This window comes from Labrus mixtus, chromosome 3, assembly GCF_963584025.1.
Source record: "Labrus mixtus chromosome 3, fLabMix1.1, whole genome shotgun sequence".
NCBI lineage: Eukaryota > Metazoa > Chordata > Actinopteri > Labriformes > Labridae > Labrus > Labrus mixtus.
The window spans coordinates 6,298,994-6,316,834 of NC_083614.1; the positions used below are offsets into that span (position 1 = coordinate 6,298,994).

The 17,841-nt window shown below is 40.4% G+C and overlaps 2 protein-coding genes across 6 annotated transcripts in view; one reads left to right on the top strand and one right to left on the bottom strand.

Moving 5' to 3' along the window:
* The window catches only part of LOC132956355 (sex comb on midleg-like protein 2), a 486,888-nt gene that overhangs the window by 383,904 nt on the left and 85,143 nt on the right, over positions 1–17,841 (bottom strand). The window lies entirely within an intron of this gene.
* Positions 1–17,841, top strand: part of nhsa (Nance-Horan syndrome a (congenital cataracts and dental anomalies)) — a 78,741-nt gene that overhangs the window by 14,316 nt on the left and 46,584 nt on the right. The window lies entirely within an intron of this gene.

Below are 17,841 nucleotides of genomic sequence, written 5' to 3' on the forward strand. Positions count from 1 at the left end.
AGTTAATCCTTTCTGTTTCCATTGTGGCCAAAGTTACTGATAACATGCCCTATCAAACTTCCAAAGTCGTACCTTAAAATATAGCCTTAGAACTACAGGAAACAGGAAATGGTAACTTGCCGTCATACATTCCCACGTTTCCAAAGAAAATGATTATTTTCTCGACTTTAAAAGCAGGATCCAGTTACCTGCTTAAAGGTTTCACAGTTGACTGGGGACCTGGAGGGAACTTCCACTGACATATGAGCCCTGAAAACATTCAGTCAATGAGATGCTGTATTGTTGTGTTTTCACAATGAAGGCCCAGAAATGGTTAAAACCCTCTGAATACACCTATTTATATTCCAACATACCCTCTGCAAAAAATGTCAAACAATGAAACCAACAATGGTGTCATTCTGTCAGAACAAACAACAGGTGTGTTTTTAGTACACCTGAGTGGTAAAAAACAGCCTCACTTCATCAAATGGATCTCAATAGAAATCCTCCCAACTTCAAAGTTTTGTGGTACCAAAAAGCCTACGTTAGGCGTGCTAACTGGATTACCTTGTCAATTAAAAATAAATTAAACTTCAGTCAAGTTGTCTAGTCTGAAAGAAATCAGTCTGAAGACAAATTATTGAACATGCTAAATACTGTTCAAAATCATATTTTATTGCGCTTTAGAACAATTCATGACATTTGGTTTTTAAAACATTGACAGCAATTTACAGCAATTTGCATTATTCTGTGGGTATCAATACATCGGGGTTTTTTTTTGAGTGTGGCTAACGTTAGTTGTGCTAGCACTATTAATATTTCTTTAAGGTTAACGTCAACCTGCCAGTGCTGGTTACACAACGCTCTGCTTGAATGGTTATATGCCAGTTTAACCTGGCACAAGCCTACATACAACTTTATCCCCATTTTCTAGATCAAATAAATTCTCCCAAATCGCTCCGCCCTACCAGATGCCATCTGTCCACTGTGCTGGTTCTACAGCCTGAGCTAGTGGTGGGTAGCTGCATTATAGCTCAGTGAAAACATTTGACTGGCATTGTGGGCCTGAATCTTTAAAGACATTAATAATTAGTTTAACCAACTAGTAATTCTGGTTTGATTATTTGGACAACTAAATGTGCAAATCCATAGTGCTATCGCAGTATCCTAACAGCTGAATTGAGTGTTCCTATTGACCATTTCCACATCTTTTAACTTAACATTATTTTTGTAGGCAAAGATGTACAACATTTTTTGGTCTAAGGCCATCATTAGAAAAGCTTGATATTCTAGTCAGCTTTATGTGTGTAATCTCTGAGTCCACACTCCCAGAACAGGGGACTATTCTCGATGGAAAGACTGGAAGAACTAGAATGAAATACTATTTGGGACAATCCCAATTTCTGCGATCATAGCTGCTGTTGGGTTTTTATGATGGTTTGCCCAGTCTGTCCTGGCAACCACTTTCTACCAGGCTCTTAGCCATCAGAGCAACATACTGCAAGAGTTTCATTTTTGTTTATACATGTTTATATGTTAGATTAATACAACTTTTCTGTGTTTCTTCTGGATCTTGATTCTTGCTACAAGAACAATGATATGGAGAGTTCCCCCTCCCCAATACTTTTCTAACCGCTTGCTGTAGAGGACAAACCGAACATAATCTACAGTATGAGACAGGAGGAAATCTGCCAGGAAAGCTTTTTTTTTCTGCTCAGTTATTTTGGTAAAGTTATGAATGCTGTGGGTGAAAGTGAAACCCAGGAATCAACGGTGAATACCAAACTCTCACCACGGCCAAAAGGAACAAAGATGACTTCAAACAGGAGACGCTGTTTGAATTACCCTTTGATGCCACCATGCAAGGTGTATGCCAAAGGTCATTACAGCTTTTAGACGTATTATTTCCTCATGAAATATGACCTTGTGGGAAGAAGAAACTAGCTTGATAGCAATAGCAGAACTTTGACTTTGATATGACTCAAAATGACAAAATTCAACAATTGTGATACCTGTTAAGACACCAAGGCGACAAAAATAGAACTCTCCCAATGTTTGGTCATTTATTTTTCTTAATGACCATTATAAAAAGTTACAGGCAAACTTCCTATTGGTTTTGCCAATGCGTTAATGCAATTTAGACAGTGCTCTCTCTGTTTTTCTGGCGCTATAATTAAACTAAATATCTGAAATTTTCTTTTAAAGCTTTACTGCTACTGTTTATTAAAATAGCAGACATCCTTTTAAAACGTGGTATAGAAAGTTTTTGAGGTGTTAAACATTTTGACCATCTTATTCAGCAGTGTAGTTTACTTTTTGAATGTGTTTGTATTTGTTCACACATTGATGACATCTTGGTAAAGGGTTTATTGGGAACACTTGTGTTTTCCGCCCATTTCCCTTGAGAAATAGTTCCTGGGAATAACTTTTATGACCAGTCATTGATGGGAAATGCGAGGGCTGTCAGGCACTGTTGCATCATAGAGCTAATGGAGGGTCAGGCCACTGTGGACTGTTCCCATCAGTGTATCTGAAGAGAGTTTCCAACTCCCTCAGGCTGTGTCTAAAATGGTAGTAGGACATGCTTGGTGCATCGGGCGGGGAAAGTACCTCAGGGTGCTGCTGTGTTGTTCCCAGCTGAGACGCCCCATCTGGAGCCTGCAGCGCTGTGGAAGGTGTCTTTCATTAGAGGCACGGACTTTCAGTTAGACTCTCTCCTGCATGAATTCTCCTGGGAATACTGCGAAACTCTAAGCAGGGTTTGTTTGTGTGTTTCGGTTTTGTCTGTAACTTTTTCCTTGTGCAGGATGCACTTTCCTTCCAAATCTCTAATGTCATTACACGGCCCAACATCGCCAAACAATTCCAGTCAATGTGAGACTTGTGTTTTACACGACCAGGTTTATACATCTTATTATAAAACCTATAAATCCTACCCACTAGGATTCTTTTGGGTGACAAGTCTGTAGGGACTTGGGTTGGGAACTGGAGGGTTCAAGTCCCATTGTGGAAGTCTAGAAATTGCTCTTGTAGCTGGAGAGTTCCCTTCCTGAGCACTGCAGAGGTGCCCTTCATCAAGGCCCCAAACCCTCATCTGCATTGGTGTTCCTTCATGTGCTGCCCCTCACTTTGACAACTCTCCATTAGTGCATGTCCATATGAGCTTTGATACACTGATTGTCACTGGTCTTGTTTTGCTACCTCAGAGAAAATTAGATTAAGTAGACAAATTGCCAGTTAGTCCGTAGTCAAGTTTCATATCAGTCAATCTGTTGGAAAATGTGCCTGGTGCATGATAGAGACCTGCACATTTCATGTGTGTCTGACTGCTCTGGAAATGCTTCAGATGTGACTAAATATTCTTTCAAAGCAGTTTGGGATGCATTTGCTCTTTCCCTGATTTCTGATTATATCCACTGTCCTGTCACAGCGCAATGCATGAGGAATAGCATGGTAAGGTTGGATAAACTTTACTGACTCAAAAAAACTACCAAACACCTGTAAACTAGTAGAGAAGTAATAAAGAAACTAAGAGCACTGCAAGTCCAGTCATTCTGTTTTGATGCTCTCTGCTGGTTTAAATGGTTACTATCCACAACGTCAGCCAAACATTTTTCACCACATGTTTCATTGGTGAAAATGTATGGTGTTGCACACAAGACAAACAGAACTTGGTAAAAATGAACGTATATAACGAAAAAGAAAAGAAAAAACATCACCAATGGAGGAAAACTAAATATAACCCAGAATCCAAATAAACCCACTCGCTGACCCGCCCAGGTAGCCTTAATGATCAATGAAGTAAACTTCTACAGTTCAGCAATCTTACTGTGCATCAACAGTATCAGTAGGGCAGATCATGGGAAGACACCAGATGGTCACACCACTTTATGTACCACTATGTGCTGAAACAGCCTCTCAGGTCTAACATCTCTGTCAGCTGCAGGGCGGGAGAGGCGCTGCATTGTGAGTTGGATTTTTCACTGATAAACAGGAAAAGCAGTTACACAAACTGTGTGGAAATCTGATCTTTTGCTGCCTTAAAGAACAAAGAAATGCATTAATAATGAGTCTTAAAGGTAATATCAGACTCATTTACTGATTGTTGAATCTTTGTTAAACCACCAACTTGGGATCATATAACCACATTTGTCGGGTACTTTCTAACATCCCAGTGCGTCCAAAGTACAATCACTCTTGTGTGGACTTTAGCATTAAACAAGAGAACCTACTACATCAAAAGCTGGTTCCATTACCCAGGGGCTTCACCCGGAGTCAGACGATCCCTGTAGAACAGACAAACACGCACACAGAGCCACATGTCTGACTTGAGATCCAGACATAAAGGCAATTGTGCAAATGAAAATGGAAAGCAGGGATTGAATGGCTGCCACGCTGAAACAGAGCAGCATTGGGGGCGAAGGCCTTCAGTGGCAGGCTTATTTGTGCAGGCGAGTAGTGAGCCAGCTGGCCGACTGCTGGGAACGTTTGTGTGACTCATTACGTCTCCATTGAGGGACGCAAAGCCAGACCGCACTCCACTATCAGAGCTCTGAGTCTACCAACTGCCTTAAACACGGGGTCAAGGTCAAGGCCCCCATGCTGGGAAAACTTACCAAGTGTGTTTGTCTTAGTTCTAGTCCAAAATATCTCATCACACTGAATATAAGAAACATTCGCCTGACTAGACCAGATAAAAATCGTATTTCAAGCTATAAAAAGGCATGAGTTGCTCGAAACGGCTGCCAGTGCAGCTGAAAAAATGTCCTTAAAGTATAAGTATATCATATAAAGAAACTTAAGTAGCTTTTGCTTTCTGCATTTGCTGATATTTGTACATACTACAAACAATTCAGGCCTTATTTTTTTTTTATAGATCTTAAAATACGTTTTTTATCTGGACTTATAAGGTGAATGTGGCTGAAAATAAGTGTAATGAGATACATTTGGCTAGAGAAAAGACAAATATACTTGCTGAGATTTGAGTTTTTACAGTGCTCTTTAGCCTTCATCAGCCAATCAGCAGCAGGGAGCTGGATCACGGGACCTTTTTAAATGATGCTGATGGTGGGAAGTCTGTCCGTCCACTTAATGTCTGGTCTGTTACCTCGGCAGCAGTTTGACTAAAGGCAGAAATGTCTGAGTTTGGCAGGAACCCTTGACGCCCATTGATTTGAATTCTTTCACTACATGTGTCCTTTGAATGTGTAACCGCCTCACTCTTGGTTTTATTGCCCCCTCTGTTTGTTCACCCTCAAACTAAATGCCCCGGTAGCACCAGTTTGTGACAGAAATGGCTCATTCATCACCTTCATGCCTGTCATAAAGGCGTTGTGTTTTTTTTTTCACGTTCAGCTGATAAACCTCTGTGTTAGTTTGAACAAGGTTGGCTCCGACGCGAGGTGAGCTGGATTGTTTTTAAAGGTGTAGCACTATAACAGAGGTGGATCAAAGCCTTCTTCACTCTGGCAAAGGAGAGAAATCAAAAGCATATGCAGCATGTTTTAAGGAGATCCAGGTTGTAGACGGAGAGCTGTGATGCAGGCGTCGATTCAGTGTGAAAAAATACCTGCTGTTTTTCAGGACTCAGAAACATAATAAACTGCATACCGAGGCAGATTATGACGACTTATCAGAAGCAGCAACAGTTTCTCCGCTCTCTCTCCATGTGTGTGTTTTAGGATCAGGTTAACCCTTCGACTCAATGTGGGAACCTGCAGACTCTGCCGGGAACCATCTGTGACTCTGCAGATGGCTCTGCTTGTTAAAGTGGGCCACGGTAGGACCCTGTCGTCTGCCCAGGACGGGACAATGGAGATTACGGATGTCTGATCTCTTTGGTTTAAACACAGTCTGAGGACTGCAGCGGGAGGGGGCTCACTGCCCTGATCTTTGCATCGCACCGCTGTTGTTTTATCCACATCAAGGAATTATAAGATGCTGCAGCGGCTCTGCTGGCCTGCAAGTTGTGCCCTGATGACAGCATGAATTTAAAGAATGCAGCTCGTAGGGCTGTCATAATATAACAGAATACTTTAAAATCCAACCATCTCAACACCTGTTTCACACCATGGTAACAGAAATAGATGGCCTGATGGCACCAAATATTCAGTAAACTAGTTTTTAATTACCATAAAACATTTTAAATGAACTCCCTCACACTGTCTAACTTACAAACTTACATTATTGTCAACATTTTGGTAATAGACCTCTTAAATAGGAAGTGACTACAAGCCTGCAACCAATCAGCATCATGACCTGATCAGATCTGAGTTTTGAAATGAATTCAAAACAACAAAATATTAGCTTCCTGTCTGAGAGTACCAGAGCGCCATACAAAAAAAGTAACCTTAAAGGTCATTCTTCTTCTGTCACGTCAGGATTTTAAGTTGATGGGACAGTAATTGTTCAAAAGTTTAAAATAGTCAATACCAATTTGTCCACCCAAGTCAAGAATCAGTCCCTACAGAGAGAGCAGTAGAGAAAAGCACAGCTATGGCCGGTCATCAGTGGATGAAACTATCCTAGAACTAGAGGAACCTGCGTCTATACTATTTATATTTCAAAGCAACCTTCCACACTTGTTTTGTTTTTTTCAAAACCACAATTCGAAGGCAATTTATTTTGATACAAACATGTTTCCAATGTGTAATGTAGAAAGCGTCTTCTTGTGTAGACACATTTTAAATTAATCTCATTGTACCAAAATGGGAATTTAAATGGAAAACCACTTCTCTCTTTTTTCAGCTTGCTACCACGTTTTGTTAAAAATATCACTAAATGCAGCGCAGATAGCGTTGTCCATCTATGGAGCTCTTTAGTCCTCCAAGCGGGCGGCCCAGCTTCGAACCCAAACTGTGGCTCCTTGTCCTCAAATCGTTCCTCATACTCTCTCTCTCTCGATTTCCAACCCTCCTCTGTCCTATCTCTACTATAAGGGCACAAAAATCCAAAAGATATCTTTAAAATATATCAATAAATGTCTACTTTTTTTCTAAAAAGTTCAGAATTTTTTGATACCAATTATCATTAAAATAAAATATGTATCGTTTTTACACACAAATCATTAATAGGATGAAGAATCAAACATTTTGAGCACGAGTTTGGATTTCTCTAAGTCTCGATTGTTGCTCTGTTAGTTTCTCTTGTTTGGAGGCCATTTGTCCTTCAGTGATACTCGCACTTGCCTTTTGTTGTTTCTCTTTTTACGGCATCTTTACGAAGCGTGTTTTCAACAAAGTGGTAATCATCAACAAAGAAACAAAAGACTGAATCTTTCTCTCCCTCTTTTACTGTGTCGAGCTCTGCAGTCGTCTGAATGAAGCTCACCATCCCCACACCCTATTTGGTGTTCCTGGTTTTCTTAATGTTGATGTTGGTGTGCTGCCAAAGAATGATCGTGTGTGTGTGTGTGTGTGTGTGTGTGTGTGTGTGTGTGTGTGTGTGTGTGTGTGTGTGTGTGTGTGTGTGTGTGTGTGTGTGTGTGTGTGTGTGTGTGTGTGTGTGTGTGTGTGTGTGTGTGTGTGTAACCTGCAGGGCTGTGTGTGTAACCTGCAGGGCTGCTAAAGTGAAACATAGCACTGTGGCAGATGGGGCAGGAGATCCAGCGCTCTAACAGGCTTGGGAAGGAAGGCATTAACTTTTGTTTAACCTTCATGTGTGTGTGTGAACAAACTAGAAACTCTTTTAAATCTCCCTCTACAGGCCGCTCAATGAACATGTGCGTCATGACAGGAGGTCGTCTTCCAGGGATTTAAATGTTTGTTGATGACATATGTGCATGTGTACATGCGGGTTTTACGCTTCACCTCCTGTTCTTCCTCCCCTGGGGGTCTGCAAGTTAAAGGAGCACTGATCCTGATCTTATTAAGAAAGTGTCGGCCACAGCAGTGAGAGTGTGAACTAACTGAGTCAGACTCTCTCTGCTTTGTTTATTTAACAGGGTGGGAGGAAAAGTTCTTAATCTGTGGGATGAATCTCCAGATAATTGTGATCTGAGAAGAAGAGATTCTGCTTTGTTAAGTGTGTATTTTGGAGTTGAAGACAGTCATTGCACAACAATCACCTGACTGGGTTCGTCTTCCCACAGCGTTTTTGTTTTCATGACCTCTGCTCAGAGAAATACTTCAGAAATCTGAGCTGTTGGGAATGATCTGAGGCGAAAGGTGTCCAGGGGAGATTTACCTCTCAGTTCAAACTCTGCTCATCCGTGAAACACAGTAAATTTATGATCCATGCGAGGGAGTGAAACAGTCTCAGGGTGTGTGTGTCTAAATCAAAGAGCCTATACTCCATTTAAATAAAAGCATAAAAAGTGAGACAGCTATTCAGTTACATATAAAACAGTTCACTGTAATATTTTTTATTTCATATTAATTCAGCCATGGGGAAAGTGTCAGTGGGATCAAACATCTCTTTTTTGAAGAGTATCAGACCCTGACAGGCAGCAGAACATTTTCACAGCCTTAGACACAAAATAATACACCAAATAACGTTTGAATTATCTCCAGGTAAATGTACCTGCATCCAAAACACTTACAACAACTTAAAATACATGCAGTGAACAGTTGTTGTGATCAGAGGGATGCCCATTGTTGAACCTCCTTTTTCAAAGTATTCATCCCTAGGCAGTAGACTGTAACTTTGCGATACTTGTCCTGATAAAAACAGAACTCATTTAAACAGATGAAGAGAGTTTGAAATCATTTCATACACATTCAGCAACACACATTCATACCTGCAAACCCAAGTCCTTTTTTAAAATGTTTTTTTACATTTTAATATCAGTTTAATTTAAAGTAGTTCAGTCATCAGATCTTCCGAAACATGATACCAGAGAGGACAGCGTCACTGTCTTTGTAAAACGACTCCACATATCAGATAAACGTAATAATCTCTATTTGCAGCTGTCTGTGTAAAGATAGAAGCAGACAGAACGGCCTTTTGGAACGAGAGGTCAACATGTGTCATGTGGATCCTCAAACCCCTTTATACTGAAAGCTTATACAGGCACTTTGGTTTTCTGTCAGTTGTTTTTTTTGTGAGTGTGTTATTCTATTCTTAGTGTCCGTCAAACTAGATATTCATGATAAAAGCCACACAACATGAGGTCTAACTGTAAAATATGGTCGCTGAAAACGTCTTCAAGATGTTGCCAGTTAGCCACTGAAGCATCAGATCAAGTCGCACCACATGTAAAGTGAAATCAGATTTCCTCCTGAACAGTCGTGACAATAAAGGGCTCCTTTAATAAGAAGAGCCATTAAGGTCTCATTCAGCGCGCCCTCTCTGCACAGACCGTCTCAGTGCTCCTATTATGTTTAAGGCTTCAGGCATCATGTAGCTCTCTATAGACGACACAACATCAGATGCAGGGACGCATGCCTCTCCTCTGATGTCATGTACAGACTCCACGAGCTTCTTCTTCTTCTTCTTCTCTGAAAGGCACCAGGCAGCTGCTTCCTCGCCCTCCATCTGTGAAATGTATACGTTCAACACGGGCCTTTGTTGCTCAGTGGGCGACGGCACTGACCCGGGGTCAGGAGTTCGATTCCCACTGTGGCTGCCCATTGTGAAAATATGCACGCTCATTGTGTTTTAATGCAGTGTAATGTGGACCAGGTGTCAAACCACAACGGCTTTATTACAGACGCTGTGATGTCAGACGTGATTCAGGGAGATTAAAGAAGTCATCACTATAAAGCTGTGTGTCTGTTTGTGCAGAAGGAAAGTGAGGGATGCAATCTGTGCTTTTAGTTCCTTTCACAACAGTTTGTCTGTTGTTCACGCCCTTAAAGCAGAATGTAAGTGTGTGTTCTCAAAGATCAGCGTTGCGTACATACGGGGATCACAGTTGGTGCAGCCTGAGAAGCAGATTATGCTTATTTGGTTTTTCATACAGTAAACTTTGCTTCATTTTGCAGCAATATTTCTTGCATTCCTGCACAATCTATACTGCTCTTTTATCACACCTTAAAAATAAGAAAATTCTACATCTTTCATTTGATGTTCTCTCATATTTAACTGTCATTTGAAATTTGTAAGGCATTTATCTAGTTCAGTGGAATTGGGAATAATTGACATACTTTGTGGTTTATTGAACTTAAAATTTCATTTTTAATCAGACATATTCTTGTATAAGAATGCCTGACTGATGTTTGTTTTTGTCAGTATCTAATCAAGCATTTTAAGTGCCCCCCTGCAGTGCTCTTGGTGTACCAGTTCCCACACTGACAAAAACATTGTGTGAACCAACATGTCAATAAACCAGATTCAGATTCTGAGTCTGAACTTTTCAGTGAAACTTTTTTTGTCTGAATAAACAAAAACGTGTGGAGCAAAACCCTTTTCATGTGCAGGTTACAGCTGAAACAACATCCAGGTCATGAGCGTCATGCTGCAGAATTAAAATATTAGTCCACCAAATCCCCAACAGGGCTCATTAGTGATTCGTAAAGACTGTGTGGAGCAAAATGTCGAGGCTTCAGGGAGACAAGTTAATGTCTGTACAGTGTTTCAGCTTCCTACACTCGTGTTACACTTGAGTTAGAAAGCAGAGGTCGGTGAGAGTGGACTGCAGGTGTCTTGGCTGCAGTAAGACTTGTATGTTTGGATAACATGGATGCATTGATTGTCCCAGGTCAAACATTTCTTGCGGTGTTGGAGATAGATTGCACTCTGGTTGTCGTGGTAATGGGTTCACAGCAGGCTTTTTATTGCCTCATTTGCAGAATGTGGAGAACTAGCCCCTTTTTAAAAATCAAATAAAAATAGTTTTGCAGCTGCAGAATGATTCACACAGTCCAAAGATAACTTGTTTCCACGTATTGACTCATTTTGCTGACGCCTGTCTATGGCCATGTCAGTGGAGCAAACAGAACACGAGTTATGGTTACAAATGTTTCCTAAGCTGTGGTGTTTAGTAGATTTAGTGTTGACAATGTGGATTGTTGGTGGTTGCTGTTGCTCATGTTGACATGTAGAGATGTCCTTGGGAGTGGCTCCGACACAAAGAACCTTTTCAGACGAATTTTAGAGGAGAAAGTTTACGATACGATGTCAAAACGGAGGTCAGGGCCAAGTTTCTGGAATTTCACATTTAACTGAGGAAAAATGGGAGGTAGCTCAAATATGTCTGCAGTGTGAAACATTTTTAAGGTTTATTTTCCATGCCTTTATGTAGAGACAGGACAATGAACAGAGTCAGAGAGAGAGAGAGTGGGAATAACATGACAGGAGCCACAGGTCGGATTCAAGCCCGCTTGGTTGCCCGCTTTGAGGACTACAGTATCCATATATGGAGGTGCACACACTTACCACTAGGCCACCGGCGCCCCCATAGAAACATTTTTTTAAATATTTGAGGTTGAGCTCGGGTAACAGATGAGTCACTACAGTGAATTTGCATATTCTCCTGACGCCCTGGATTAAGATACTTTATTAATCTGTTTTTATGATGCCGTGGGATCATCCTGATAAGTAGCTTAGAGCCTGTTTGGAGTTTTTATGACATATTTTTGATTCAACACACAATTTAAAGAACATACAACACTGAAAAGATGCATTATACAATAAAACGTGTTGGTCTTGTAGTCATGGAAAAAATAGGATCTGGAGAAAACAAGGAAAACTGAGTACAATGAAAGTGTCTGCTGAGGGCTTTAGTATATCTGATTTGAAAATTGTTGTGAAGAATATTTATTCATTGATAAAAAAGAATACTTTGTTAAATATACCCTCACATAAACTCTGAGGGAAATCTCAGGGAAACTCACGATAGGATAGGCTACAGGATTCAATGCTTGATTCTGTCATCACCGATACATTGCAAGGCACTCATCACTACATCTGATTAACATTTTTAGAGTTACTTAAAGTGATTCATGTATTTATTCACTGATATTTGGTGTCAGTTTCACCTCTTACCACGCTTCATCCTTTAACTTCTTTTCACATGTGTCCGATACTATCCCGATGTCATCTTCTTCTGCTTTGAGGTATTATCTTCTGCTCAATGCCCTCATCCATGTCAGAAGAACCGCCGCAAGGATTCATGAAGAATTGACCTGATGAGTCATGTTGATCTAAATCTTTTTCTAAATCTATTTTTTTTTTAAACTCAACATTTGGCACCAGTGTTTCCATAATTATATCACACGAGTCAGGACGATGATATATTGCCTTTGTGATATATTGTCCCTCCCTTAATAATTGATATCACTACTTAGTGAGCAATACAAGTATGCAGACTTTGTGATTTACATTCAATCAGAATAAAGATTAAAAAAACAAGTGCCCTGAGAGTACAAAGAAAGATAAAGAAAAAACTATAATATTACAAAATAAGAGAAGAAGGAAAATACATTTATAGTATTTCCTGCTCTGCCTGCATAACCGGGGGAACTTTATTATTTCCAGTTATTTTTGTGTATTTTTCTCCATGATGAAGACAGTTTTACTCTGTTGGTACAATGCATTGTGCCAGAAAGATTTTTCTGTTTTCCATCCTTTAAAGGCTAAATTATCAGTGAGAAAATTTAAGTCTCTATCTGTAGTCCTCCATAGTTTACTTAAAATGAAAGTGATGGAGCGATAGTGAAGTTAATGCTATGAAGCGGTCTCATTTTATATTCTTGTAAATAACTGGAAGTTTTTAAATCCCACACTTCACGTTTGAAGTCCCTGACAAATGAATTCAACAACATTCAGGCCTGTTGGGTTTTTCTTTGGGTGGTAGGATTCTTTCTTCTTATCTCTGCGGAGTTGTTTTTGTTGTCGCCTCCAGACTCTCGTCGGTCCTGTCAAACCACCACATGGCCTGCGTTGGTCACAGCCGTCAAGTGAGAGTGCAGAAAATCAGAATGAGGAGAAAAGAAGAAAGAACAAACCTCTACAGTGCTGTCTCTCAGAGCCCCTCAGGGCGAGCGAGGAGACATTCCTCTGAGCACAGATGTGAGCCGTCCAATCTGGACATCTACAAGGTCACAGAGCTGAGGGGAAACGGAGGAAACTGAAGGTGTGACTCTGATGTTTCTCGTCACATATCACGCCACAACAACACAGTTTTCACACCAAACAGAGTGACAGCCTAAACCACAATCCATCCAGACTCATTTCCCTCCGTAAACAAACTGAGGAGGGTCTCCAGAGGAAGCTGTCCGCGCCAACATGACTCACGGCTCCTAAATGCAATTCAAGTCTAGCGAGGTTTGAGGCCTTTTTATGTAAGGTTACATAAGGTAAACAGAGCAGGAAAACCTCCTCATGAACCTGAAGGCTGTTTTCTCCTCGTGTCATTATGGAGGCGTCCCCGCAGGCTCGGATTAGAGAGAAACCAGGAAGGTTGTGGTCGATAAGAAAACTCTGCAATAACAAAAACACTGTATCTGTCCTGCTGTATCGGCTATCATCTAAACACCACCTCGGATCAGGTTCAGTCCTGCCTTAAGCCGCTCAGCCAGGACGGTTACAGAACACTTCATGTGTTCACTCAGAGGCACAGGTACAGCTTCATGTAAGAGCAGGACTGACTAGTACTGATTTGAACTCTATACTTGTATATATGTAATGACAATAAAGTTGAATCTCATCTCATCTCATCTCATATCATTTTAACCCCTGTGTTATGATCTTTTGTAAACAGTAAATATGACGATAGCATGTTGCATCTGCAGCTCTACATTTAACCTCAGTCTCACACATATCTGATCTTTATCTTTATGAACCATCCTGTTGCTCAACAAGTTTTTTTCTATAAGATTTCTTATCTTATAGAAGTTGTTGAGCTGTGATTCATTCATCATGAACATCGCTCATATGTTTCTAGTCTTTGTTTTTGTTTTCCCCCACATGTATACAAACCAGCTCATGAACTTTCTGCAGCAGCTTTAAACCTCTTGCTTTGTTTGATGAGAACAATGAGGTTACTTCAGATAGATTTCTCTCTATTATTTTCTTATGAATATTTGATGCATGACTTAAATGAAGTAAACCTGAAGGACAAAGTCTCTCTTGTAACTTTTAAACAGTTGTACATCAACCAACCTAAAGGCACATTTTGACTCACAATATTGTGGTTTCTGTTGAATGAAAAAACCCACACATTGGTCCTGTACCTGACCTCAGACAGATCCGTGTTTAATCTGGGACTCTGGTCGCCCCTAATCTGCGGGTTAAAGGGGATTCAGTGTGAGGTGACACACTTCCAGCTCTGTGAAGTTCAGTGTCACTGCTGCTGACCCTCATTGAGACAAAGACAAAGACAAGAGCGTGTGGAAAAGCCTCCTTTCTTCTCATTTATATTCAGTGACAGCTGGTGTATTGTAGCCGGATGCTGCTGACCCAAACAGCCTTTTAATCACATGTGTTTTATTACAATATCTGACTTCATGCAGTTAGATCGAAACTAGACGGACAGTGATTCACTTCAACTACCCATGGCTCATTTAATCAATCATTTATGATTTATTACATTATATGACCTTAAACCTTACTCACTGTAGGAAATAATAAAGTTCGTAAAAGCCTTGAAGTCATCAGCACTGATGTTTCAATCTGTCTGTTCTATCAATTATTAAGCCGGCTGCTCTTAAACACCTTCATTACTTGTCATGTCACAATCTTCTGTGCCTGATTGGAGGCTGTGCAGAGCTGCTCTGAGATCCACACACTCATTCTTTATTATTACATTTCCATCGCTGGCTGCCAGGGCGGGATAAACTTTCAGCTCCCAGTGATGTCACTCTGCCCGAGCTACAATGCTGATGTGATTACCATCGTGGAAATCACTGTCAGACTGTGGAGGACCAAATTACCCCCTACCCTCCCCTCTCTCCCTCTCTCTCTCTCTCTGCGTCTTCCTTGTCTCTCTGTGAGTGTCCCTGTTAGTCCAGGTTCACCCTGCTGAGATCTCATGCCCACTGGAGCCAGACTAATCACAGTCACTTCCCAGGATCATTCCCACACAGTGTGGGACATTCACTCTCTAGACATGGGACCGTCTCCACTGTTACATCAGAAAACTGGAGGAGGGATACACAACTTTTTTGCAGAATATCTTTAGAAAAGTATTTTTTTCTACAATGGATTCCATCTTTCCTTTTTCTATTTTCCAGCTCGACCCTTGAAAGCACAGGCAGATGGTTTTACATCGTCATGTTTAAATGTATCTTTAAAAAAACAGTTATTGACTGTATTATTTTTACAATATAAAGTTGGGTTTCCCTCTTCATTTTTATTCAATTATTTTTATGATTTCACTTAATAACAAACAAGGCCGGCCAGCATGCTGCTGCACAAATCATGTCTGTAAAACCATGTTTGAATTGATCTCAAACTAGAGTCTATAGAGTATTCTTTTTGCAAATTAAAAACTAGGCTTTTGTCTTTTGGCATTGTCAAGTTGCACATTCGTTCATTGATTCAGGATGTCACTACATTACGTAACCTGCAGCATAAACATGAACCTGGAATGACAAGAGGCGTCAGAAAAGTAAACGGTTGTTTTTGTAACCATTTTTTATTGATGTCTGATTTAAAGCTTAATAGCGGGAGAATAACTTAACTTTATAGATTTTAGGGACATGAAGCATGTGATGATACTCAAAAGACATCAAGCAAAAACAACCAAACAGACTGTTCTAGTTCTCTATGAACAGATAGAGAAGTGGTTTATCAGGTATATGCAGATCAAGAAGAGGCAAACTGATTTCTATGAAAGAACTCTAAGAACGTGACTGAGGAACCTGAGCCAATTAAAATATCTCATCTCTCATTGTACCTCTTCCTCAGACACTGAACCACAGGAAGTGTACGAGTGGTTTGTGTGTGAGGGTTTTTTTTTAGTGACTCTAAAAGCATTGTTGGCTTTCCTTTCTGCTCGCATTCCTGCAGCTCTCTTGAGCAGCCTCCTGACCACACATGACGGAGAACGCACAACAGACACGGAGGAGTTTGGTTGTTATCAAATATTTGCTGTTTGTGAAGTCATTCTGCTGTTTGCAAGCTGGCTGAGTGTGAACATCTGAGAGATCAGGGAGGAGAATGAAGAAGGTCTGTCGGAAGTGGAGGGATTAGAGTTTCATTTACAGATATTGTTGAGAGGACTTTAAACAATCCAAAGATAAAAGCTCATTAAAGGAGAGGACTCAGTGGTCACGCATAACTGAGTGACGGCTGCTGAGTCTGGGGTCTTTCACATGTGGAGAAAGGACATCTTTAACCCCCCCCCCCCCCCCCCCCTCGCTTGTCATCCCCACCCCCACACTCACACCATACACACAATTCTCCCTCTGCTTCAAGAAGAAGTCTAATCTCTGGGGTCGGTGGAGTCTTTCTAAAGTCACCCGTTCCCCTCAGAGTCTGCAGCGTCGCTCTGTAGCTTTTCTTCAAACTCTGAAGTTTCACATGCAATGGAAAACTTTTGGTCACTTGGTCTCATTTTGTCCTCATGAAACCATAAAGCTGCAAAAATAAAAGTTTTTTTTTTTTTTTTTTTTACATGGAAATACTTTTTGTTCAAAGATGCAAAAAGTTAGATTTAGTAAACTACAAGATATAAATGTGGGTTGACTCAATCAGGATTCTTTATTGAGAAATGTTTGGACTCAGATGACTGGAGATTGTTAATCTACAGTTTCTAATAGTCCAACAAAACTTTTACAATTATGTTTGTTCAAGCCACAGTTCAGTTACCAAGTTTGTTCAGCAAACAAACAAATCTGAGAAAATCTGCAAATCTCACCATGTCTTATCCTCACGTGTTTATTGAGGTCACTTTTCTCCATTGTTGTTATTGATTAAAAGTACATTTGATTTTTCAACTGGATTTTAATTCACCGCGGGAAGTTTGTGTAAAGTCTTTCATTAATTACACATTATCATCTTCACAAATGGACACCACTTTTATGACTTTTGAAGCATCGTGCATTTATTGGTAATAAGCGGCCATGAGGCTACACATAAGCTCTTACAGGTCCCAAAAGTTTAGTTGACACATTTTACGACTTGTTTTAAAAGTGAAAGTAGCTTAAGCGTACATAAATCAAACATTGTAATTCAGAGAACTTCCCAAAAACCAATAAAAAGAAGCCATTAGCCTTAAAAGGGGAACCACAAGTGCTACAACGCTCGCTTATTTACAGTTTTGGCACTGATTTAGAATTCCACTGGAGAAGCTGAAAGTTTAGAAATATTTGCCTTACCCTTTTTTAAAGATATTGTTGATGCAATTTGTGCTTTTATTAGGATAGGACAGATCGAGAGAGAGTGAGAAGAGAGAGGGGGATGTTGAGACTAGGGGGAATATTTGCCACTTGTTTTTAGAATTGATAAATGTATTGCATCCCGTTTGTCAGTCAAATGTATTTCTGCTTATATTCTGCTCAAAGTTCAGGGTTTATAGGCTGCATATATCACAGGTCTCCATCAGTCAGTGGCTCATTTTTCATGGCTGCTTTGAGACGTTCCTGCTGCAGGTCTTTCATTTGATCTTGCATTAAAATCAAGTGAGTGGCTATAAGCTTCAGAGAGAGTATCATTTGAATTGAAGGGCGTGGAAGACATTTGAGAGAAACTAGGACAAACCTGAAATGTGATCCATCCAGATGAGTTTAAACAGAAGACTTAACGGGAGGATAAACACTCTCTGAGATCCCGGCACACGATAAACAATCAACATGGAGCTGAAGGTCATTTCAAATTACAGCTGTCCGTTAAAAGACAGTCATTTTTTTTAAATGAAGGTGGGTGTAATTGTACCCAGATTGCTCGAGCTGCTACTTTAAAGGACCTGCCCTCGGTTTAGTCTGTCAGGTCGCTCCCCGGCACACCAGTTACAGGAGAGGAAGAGGAGGGAAGGAAACT